Source organism: Apis florea, unplaced genomic scaffold, assembly GCF_048593485.1.
Source record: "Apis florea isolate Af1SG1 unplaced genomic scaffold, ASM4859348v1 contig_37_pilon, whole genome shotgun sequence".
NCBI classification, from domain to species: domain Eukaryota; kingdom Metazoa; phylum Arthropoda; class Insecta; order Hymenoptera; family Apidae; genus Apis; species Apis florea.
Genome location: NW_028256861.1, coordinates 2,124,094 through 2,133,518, shown reverse-complemented (window position 1 = coordinate 2,133,518; position 9,425 = coordinate 2,124,094). Strand labels below are relative to the sequence as shown.

Here is a 9,425-nt window from a genome sequence, read left to right as displayed (position 1 = left end):
ATAAAGGAGAGGAATTAGTGGATTATAGAGATTAGATTTGGTTAGGTTATAATATAATTGATGAGATAAATTATGGATTAGTTTAATTCTTTTATTTTATAGATATGTTCACTAGAGTTGCTTATCAAAGATAATAATAATTGTTAAAATGATCCTACTTGATAGAGATTATTTCTTTTTAAATTTGGAAGATAAAAATATGAAAACCAGTATCGATGTTGTTTTATTCTCTCGCTGATCTATTCACGAGGCTCATCGTAGTAATATATAGAATTGTTTGTAATCTTTGATCAGTGATATTTTTTTTTCTGTACAACACAATAAGTATCTCAAGAAGTATTAAAAATGCTAAATAAAAAGAAACGATTATGATCGATATTATTGAATTGCTAAGAGATTATTATTGTTTAAATATGTATCAGAAAAGTACAAAAGATTTGAAATATCAATATTAAAATATTATAAACTTCGTAAATCCATTTATTAAGTTCATCTATTGCAAAATCTTATTGCATTTGTCGTTAATGCAACTGACAATGAATAGTTGAATAAAATTGTGTCATCATCATTGCAATAAATTTATTATTTATAGATAAATTCATTTTATAAAAGTGGTATTGAATCGAACATTTTTTAGGAATACATTTTTATTAAAAATAAATTTATTTTATGTTACATTATTTTTTCTTAAATAATATTATTTGGACAATGATATATTTTAAAGATAAAAATATATTAGATATTGTAGATTGATTTTACAAAAATTATAAAATATTATAGATAAACTAGTCTGAACATAATCTATGTAATTTAAATTCAATATATTTTAAAATACTATTAATATATACTATTAATGAAATATTTTTTATTAATAACTTTCTAATAGATATTAAAACAAACAACATTAGAATTTTCTGAAGATATAATTAGCAAAATAATTACGAGTGAATAAAATCAAGATTATTCGACTTCCTTATATTTATAATTATCTAAAGATGTTTTTTTGCTTTCTCCGTATAAAATTTCAAAATATCCACTTTTCACTTTTTATTAAACAATATATATTTCATTTACACTTGTTTTTTAATCTAATCAAATGTTGATATATTTCTGAAAAACTTTCAATCTTTTTTTTTTTTTTTTCCGTGTCACTTGATTAAAAATCTTGGTCAAGAAACTTCTCTTTCGACAACAAAAAATATTTTTTTCTATTCATTCTTCATAGAAAGGAGAGTAATTTTCTTATTGTCCGACGTCCATGTAAAGGAATAAAAAAAAAAAAAAGAAACTGAGAACACTGTATACGTCTTCCACTTCTCCATTCCTCTGACTTCAGTTCTCTTTCCGGTGTTGCCCGTTGATCACCTCTTTCTCCTTCCATTCTCCTATAGACTGCTTTTTATTTTCCAACTGAACCGCTGCAATCTACCCATTTAACGAACTACCCAGTAACGCGATTCACCGCAATCTATGTGTGAGAAAGAGAGAGAGAGAGAGAGGAGGGGAAGGGAGAGCAGCGATACGCAACTTGCATCGAGTAACGATCCAGCTACTCTTCTGGGACCAGAAGTGCCACATGTTTTTACAAAATTGAAAATGAGATGCACGTTTATTTGCAAGCTTGGCTTTGCCCTCGTTTCCATCATTCAAGTACAGTGATCTTGATCAAACGAGTATCCTAATATTCGAGTGTTTTATTAAACGAACTGTATATTCTATTATTCGAACTGTACGCTATACCTATATCTCAATGTAAAAGGAATTGAGGAAGCTTTTACTTCGTTGAAATTGAAGAGAATTGAATAGAACAGATGTGAAGAATTTATATTTTAAATTCTAATAACAAAATAATAAAAGAGTACATTGAAAGTGGCAGTGAAGATGCACCTTCTCACTTTGAAACGTGAAAAAAAAAAGAATTTTGATTGAATTCTATTCAGTTTTGTCTATTGAAAAAATTTGTGTGAACAAGTGTAGATTCTTAATTTTACAATAAATCGAAGAAAAGTCAATTTTCTTTATTAATTCGGATGAAGGTTCTATTATGATACATAAATAATATTTATATTGTTGTTACAACATTTTGAAATAATTGTTTTTAAATAATTGAATATTAAGTCTTACGTTTTTCTTATATTTTTCTTTGTTGTATTTTTTCTTTATATTGTAAAAAAATACCATGAAAAAAAAAATGGATAGAATTCTATAAAAATGTGTTACATTTTTCAAAATTTTAAATACAATGGCTTCGTTTGCAGAGAATAATAATTCGTCATGTGATTGAAATTAAATTGATAAATTGTTAATAATTGTTTTCAAGTTTCGAATCGATTTAATTTTTCCAAGAATAAATGCATCTTATACAAATTCTAATAGAATCGAATAGAATTTCGATTATAGAATATATTTCAATTCTAATTTACTTTCATTAAATTTTCATTGCAGTTGTTTCCATGTCCTTTCTTGAATATCTACAATATCGAATAATTGTTCTATCTTTGTCATATTGCAATAGCACTGTTTCCATCTTCCAATTGCTTATAACTTAAACAAATGAGTTTCAATTGATATTTTTGTACGTCGATTGTCGCTTCTAAAACCCGTTCTTCAAAGCTATTCTATGAATACAGTATTGTGTATGTCAACAATATAGTTTGTGCATTCACGTAGCCCTCTAGTGGCAATTATGTGCATATCTCTTCTAGAACAATAGTTAATAGGTAGCCATGTTATTTTGACTGACCTACATGTACACTTCAACGTAATTAATTTTTATTTAACACGTGGAAAATTATTTTAAAAAAAGAAAAATGAAAAAAGAGTTCGTATATCGAAAAATTTTCTTTTGTTGTGAAAATTGGAAAAATTCGAGTTAATTATAACCGGCTGATAAATCTTTTGCAGGAAGGCAGAATAGGGGCGATCACGCGATTCCGGGTCATTGGGTTTTACGTTTCCCGAATTCGAAGCTTTTAAATTTCGAAATCGTCGACAAGGTTACCGGAACTTGGCCACAAATGTAAACCTCGATTCATGAGGCCGATAAAAACCGTGCAAAATTCTCGATTAAAAATTTATTTTCACGTATATTTATACGTATAATCGCGTTAACTTATATTCTCTTTAAACGATTATTTTACTTTATCGATTATTCTACTCTTTTTTTCTCGACAATGTTTTGATCTATATTTTTCACGATAGGCAGATAACCTAAAAATCTATTTTTATATAAATAAGGTAAAATTTATAAATAATACGTTTTATTTTTAAAAGTGAATCGTGAGATAAGGTGGAAATTATAAAAATATATATATATTTAGTTAGTAAGTATATGGTGTTTGTGGATATTTTGCAAATTTAGATTTTTATCAACACAAGTATAAAAATAGAATTCGAATATTTTAATAGAATTAAATTATTGCTTCGAATATTCTAAATCTATTTGTGCATTGTATTCATGGATTTTTTTACGTTCAAATTTTCTATAGATTCATAAATTTCAGCAATTTAATTGCATACCACAATGAATCTTTATTTTTTTAAATAATTTAATAGACGATAAATCACTTCCATTTATCGTATTTTCAGTTGCAGTTATATTAAAATTAAATACACCCTAAAAAAGAAATAATTGCAAATAAAAATAACTACTAATAAATCATTTCCATTTATACAGTGGAATATATCTCTATATCTCGTCTGATCTTATATTTGTCAAATCCAATATTCGTCACTTTTTTTTTTTTTTTTAACAAGAAAAAAATGCTTTGATATTTGCCCAGAAATCCAATACTCGTCACCAAAATTTTTTTCATTTCACGATTCACTTCCCACTATCAAAGCTTTTTAATAAAAATTAAATTTCTGCTTAAAATTTTATTCTCTAGAATCGATTATTCCTTCTTTCGTTAACCATTTCTTTCATTAATCGTTTTCTTTTAATTTTTTATCATTGTTCTTCGAATCGTATCGAAATGAAACACGTCTTAAAAATAATTTTCTCCTTAAAAAAAAAAAAAAAAAAAAAAAAAAAAATCACTTTTCGACCAACTTCGAAAGTCTCTTCGAAGATTGGAAATCCATAATGTCTCGCCATTAATCCCAAAGTCATTTATTTCTTGAACGTGCACCAAGATATAATGTCCTGTTACGAGCCAGCCAATCAACGTAATAGTCGGTTCGTTAAGGTGTCCTCTTGCGAACCTTGAGCAAATTTCACCTTTTTTTTCCTCTCCCTCCTCCCTCCTCCCTCCCTCCTCCCTCGTTACCGCCAGTTACCGCTATTTTTATAATCTCTCCTCGAACACCCTTCAACCAGATCGTATCGGAGGACAGAGAGCGAGTTTAAATTAAATTTCGACCGAGAGCGACGTGTCTGGAAAGCGGACGCTCATTCGAAACAGTGTGCACTTTCAGGTTAAGAAAAAAGAGTGGATCGAAGGAGTGGACCCTTTAAAGTTTTCTCTGTCGTTGCTCGTCGTTGAGAATGATCCGTGGAGGAGGGCTTTGTTAACGAAAAATAGTAATTAACCTTGCAGTTATTAGGGGAATCTTTCAGAGAATTAGGGTAATTCGAGATTGCAGGGAGGATGGAAAAAGAATCTCTTTAGGAGAGATTGGACGGGGAACTTGATTTCGCGGATTTTACTTTATTAGCGAAATTACTTTTGTTGCTTTGGGCTCAACAATGCGGATTTGCAAGCTTGTTAAAAGTCGGGGAGAACTTTTCCCTTTATACTCTGTGAAATGTTTATCCGATTCCTTGGTGTTAGACCAAACCTGGTTGCTTTTCGAGTTTGTCAGCATTGTTGTGTATTCTTTATTATGTCAAAAATGTTTGAAGGAGCTGAATTTTTTCAGTTCACGTATCTTTACTTGTAATATTATTTTCCAATTGTGAATGTACAATTAGATTTTCATTAACAGACACTTTTTCTATTTTGGTGATTTTAAATTTAAATTCTTAAAATAGAAATACCAATCTTCTTGCGTTTAAGTTTTTATTACAACACAATTACGTGGAATTAAAAAATAAAGATTTGTTTTTCATGTTTTAAATATTATAATACGTACTTGATTTTTGATGTTTTATATTTTTTTTTCTTTTTTGCATTTCTGTAATTTTTTGTACAATTTAAATTTTGCATAAACGTGTGCAGTCTGCTCATTATTTTACTTCTATATTCTCAGGATTGCTGGAAAAAGTTGGGAGAGAAAATGAAAGAAAATAGTTGTGGTGGTAGAACTTAAAAATGAAACTTTGGAAAAGTAGAGAAAATAACAGGTGTTCTATTGTATTGCACTGTTTGCCATAAATATAAGGATAAAGCCTTTTCTTGCAGGATTGAAACTCGAAACGGAAGAAAAAAGTTGCTTTTGGCCATTTTAATATGCTAAAAAAAAATGTAGTACACTCTATAGACATAGTTACAGTTCCATAGTATTTTAAGGATTAAGAAAAGCTTTTCTGTTAGGTTACAATTGTGAATAATTGTATAAAAAATAATTAGAAATAATTGTAATAAAATAATAATAATAATATTTCGTAGAAGGCTAACAATATCTTGTACAAATATTTCAATATCCAAAAACTAACTTATTATAAAATAATGAAAAAATGAAGCACATGAAAAACACAAGATTTTACAATAGAGAACACCAAATGATTCTAATCAAGCCAATGCTAATAATTTTATTTACCTGTAGAATACAGTTTTTAAAGATGAATAAATATAACAAATATCAGAAAATAAATTAACTTATTACGAAATAAAACATATCGCAACGTATAGAAATACATTTCCATAAGAAATGATTCTAACATTCGCCTGTAGAGTGCACCACAGTCTTTACTCTAATCAGATGGCCGACAATTACTTTATATTTCATTCTTTACATTCATATCATATATTTTATCATACAACGCAAATATTATTTTCAAATTTCCAATTCGATTTTTAAAATTCAGACTTCGATCCATCCTTAATAGTAATACTTGCTATTTTCAATGCTTTTTCTTGCGTCGTCCACACATCATCTCTCTCTCTGTCTTTCTCGTTATATTTTCGTATCTAACAGAAGTAGAAGAGCGAACTTTCGAGCGAAATACGATTTTTGAGAGCAAATTGTTGGAATTATGGGCCTCAAAGGACTGTTCGTTAGGGATAGACTCGAACCTCGGCCTCAACAATATACACTTCCTTTAGGCACGTAAAGTCTACGTTAAATCAACGTTGGCGCACAGTTAAGGATAACTTCGCTCGTTTATAATCATTTTACAGCTACTTTGGAAATTTATGGCGGCTCCTTAAAAGGAGACTCGTTACAGCCTCCTCCTGCACGCGTATAAACGTTATCGCAATATTAAGGTGGGGGGCTTTTCATTGGTGTTCGCGATGCAGAGTCCAACTAGTCCGGCGATGTGCATCGCGATTAAAATGTGCACGATTAATTTTACCAACGGTCGAGTAATGGGTAATAAAAGAAATAAGGTTAGTTAAAAGGTTATCGTGGAACGTAGATTTCTATGTCGGATTTGGGCCACCGTTTTATTCGAAATAAAATTAACGATTTGAAGAATGAATTGATAATAGTCGAATATTTTAATCTATTTATTTCTTTTTACGAATAATTTAAATAAGTTATTTTTAAATAATTTTTCAATAATCAACGTATGATTAAGATCATCTTACGATCGTACGGATTAATTTTTATTTTAAACACCTGAAATTATTAAACATTGAATCTGGGAAGTTTATTTTCGTTTCAAAAAAATTTGATAGAATTAAAAAGATTATTTATACTGTGCACATCTAGTCAAATAGATAAATATATACTTTTCAAATATTTTATCCTGATAAATCTCTACAATATCAGATACGAATGATTTCTTTTCCAATTTTTCAATTTCACAATTTTCTCTTTTATCTTTATATTTCATCCTGCTTAACTAGTTGATGCAAATGAAAAAGTTAAAAAAGGAACTCGTGAAATTCAAAAATATTTGAAAAAAATTCTTTAATCAAGGAGGGGATTACCACGTCACAGCGAAATATGCAAAAATTTCGCATCTTCTTCGAATAAACGAGGGAGGGAGGAGGAGAAAGTTTCGCAAGCAGAAGATTCGAAGATCCACCTATTGCACGGATAGTGGAATGCTTAACGAGATAGAGTCGTCCAGCTGACACACGAGCTCAATTGGATCCGCGACGCGGAAGAGTAACGTCCAGGTAACAGGATGCGAAACCGGTCGAAACGAGCTGGACTGGCGTCGTGCACGGGGTCACGCGTTATTTTCCAATTTGGAAACGTCGACCAACTCTCCGCCTCCATTGATCTCCCTTGGACGAGAACCTGTTCCAGCCGCGACACGACCGTGCGCCTCGTCTCGTCTCCAATAAATCGTTCCACTCTGTCTGTCCATTGGACGAAAGGAGATCCAACTTGGAATAGTCTGATATGTTTCTCTTGTTGTTTTCATTAACTTATCGATGTCGATTGATCGAAAGTTTTCTGGAACCGACGACGCACACAGGACTATTTGGAGGTTAGGTTGACATGTTACATTAACCTTTAAGTGGATTATTAATTTTAATTTGTCGATTGCCTGTCTTGTGGAAAATTATATATTTCTTCCATTTAAAATTATTTTGGATTAAAAAATTTGATAACTATGTAGATGATAGATATTAATTTAGAAATAATGCGAAATAAATTAGTTTAAAAATAATTTGAAATGATAATATTTGTTTTCTGGAAAATTCTAATTTTGTTTTTGATTGAGTTAGGAAATTAAAGAAAAGACAAAGATGTGATATTGTTTGGTGATCGACGTTAATTTAATTGCGTCACGATGAATTTTTTTTCCAAATATAAGATGCAGATGAATCTTAATTTAAATATCTCAAAAAAAAAAAAAAAAAAGACAAAATTATAAGAATCACATTAAAGTTAAAACGTATATAACTTATAATTTAATAAAGTATATAACTTTTAATCAGCTTTTAATTACGTCTTAATTAGATATTCTGTATCCAAGGGTTTGCCTATTTCTCACCACTTAACTTTCTTTGCAAAACTTAAAGTCAAAGATTAGAAATTATTCCAGTTTGTCGTCGCTAAAATTTAATTAAATAATAGGAATCTCGTAATTTTATTTCGCTGACTTTGAGTATTTCTTACCACTTCTTTGCAAATATTGAACTTAAAAAATCACTCTTGTGATCGTTGAACATTTATAAATCAAGTTACAAGTTCCTTTGCTTTGCTTTTAAAATATTCAAACCTGTGAAATATTTCCTATACTCAATTATTCAGTATTTTCTCTTTCAACAAAATTTAAAAAAATTTCAATTATCCTCACGATTCACGATATCCTATCCCGACAAATGAATCCATCTCCCGGAAAAAATTGTCCTTTTGACTGCCGCGATGGCCTCTTTGTCCGTAAACCTTCCGCACCGTTCCTCCTATGTTTTGTCAGACCTGATACGTGGATCGGCGCTGATCCGTGCTGACAAAGAGCCCTTCCCGGTGTAAAAACAAAAGCAGCAGCCCCGTGGGCGCACAAGTGGATAGTGCTCGCGCAAATGGCAGCTTTCGTCACGCGAAAACGAGCAAGATAATGCCGATAGCACGCCACCGATACAACGCCACCTCGTTTAAACGTAAATTGCTGCCGTTTCGTTATCCGTTTCCATTGTCCGACTGCCTTCCTGCTTTTTCTTCTTTACCGACGGCGCAGTCACGATTCTCCTCCATTACCAACCCATCATGGCGTCCAAAGATGCCGTCGATGGAAAAGTCGGAGAAAGCTATTGGCCATTGTTGCAACGAAAAACCGATAGGGCCATTATTCTTTCGTCTCGTGACTTGGTCGTCTTTACCCCCTAAATCACCGCGACTAAACGCGAAACGAGGATGCAAAGGAGAGGAGACGTGTGGGTGCACGGTTATCGCCGAGTCTTGACTCGCGCAGGCCAGTGATAAATCATCGTCGTGAAGAGAATTTCGATCGTGGCACGTGCTGCCGGGCGGAAAGGATTTATACGAGTGTGCGTGCCGCGTAACCGGCGAGACAGATTTGGTCAATCGTGAAAAAAAAAAAAAAAAAAAAAGAGAAAAGAAAAGGAAAGGAAAGAAGAGAAGAGAAATGGTTTTAAATCAAAAAAGGAACGACTGGTGACCGGCAATTGACCGCGTCGATGTAAGGCGGTGACTATAAATCGAACGAATTGGCACTGTCAAGGCGAAAAAGCTTCGTTTCTCGAAGCTACGTTCCTTTTAAAATGGAGGCAAGACGTGAATTTCTGAAAAATTTATGGATTAGAAAACGCTTCTGACGCTTTATTTATTTTCCTTATCTTAATCTGAAGAGATCGAAGTTAATCCCTTTTCTATAATTTAATTTTTTTTATCTCAGGAAA

General features: G+C 31.3%; 1 long non-coding RNA gene across 1 annotated transcript; it reads right to left on the bottom strand.

Moving 5' to 3' along the window:
- Positions 1 to 7,816: 7,816 nt before the first annotated feature.
- On the bottom strand, positions 7,817 to 8,724 carry LOC147656276 (uncharacterized). Its single transcript, XR_015294788.1, has 2 exons — positions 8,363 to 8,724; positions 7,817 to 8,284 (listed from the first exon to the last, which is right to left on the bottom strand). It is a non-coding gene; the product is annotated as an uncharacterized LOC147656276 (long non-coding RNA).
- Between the last annotated feature and the right edge of the window lie 701 nt (positions 8,725 to 9,425).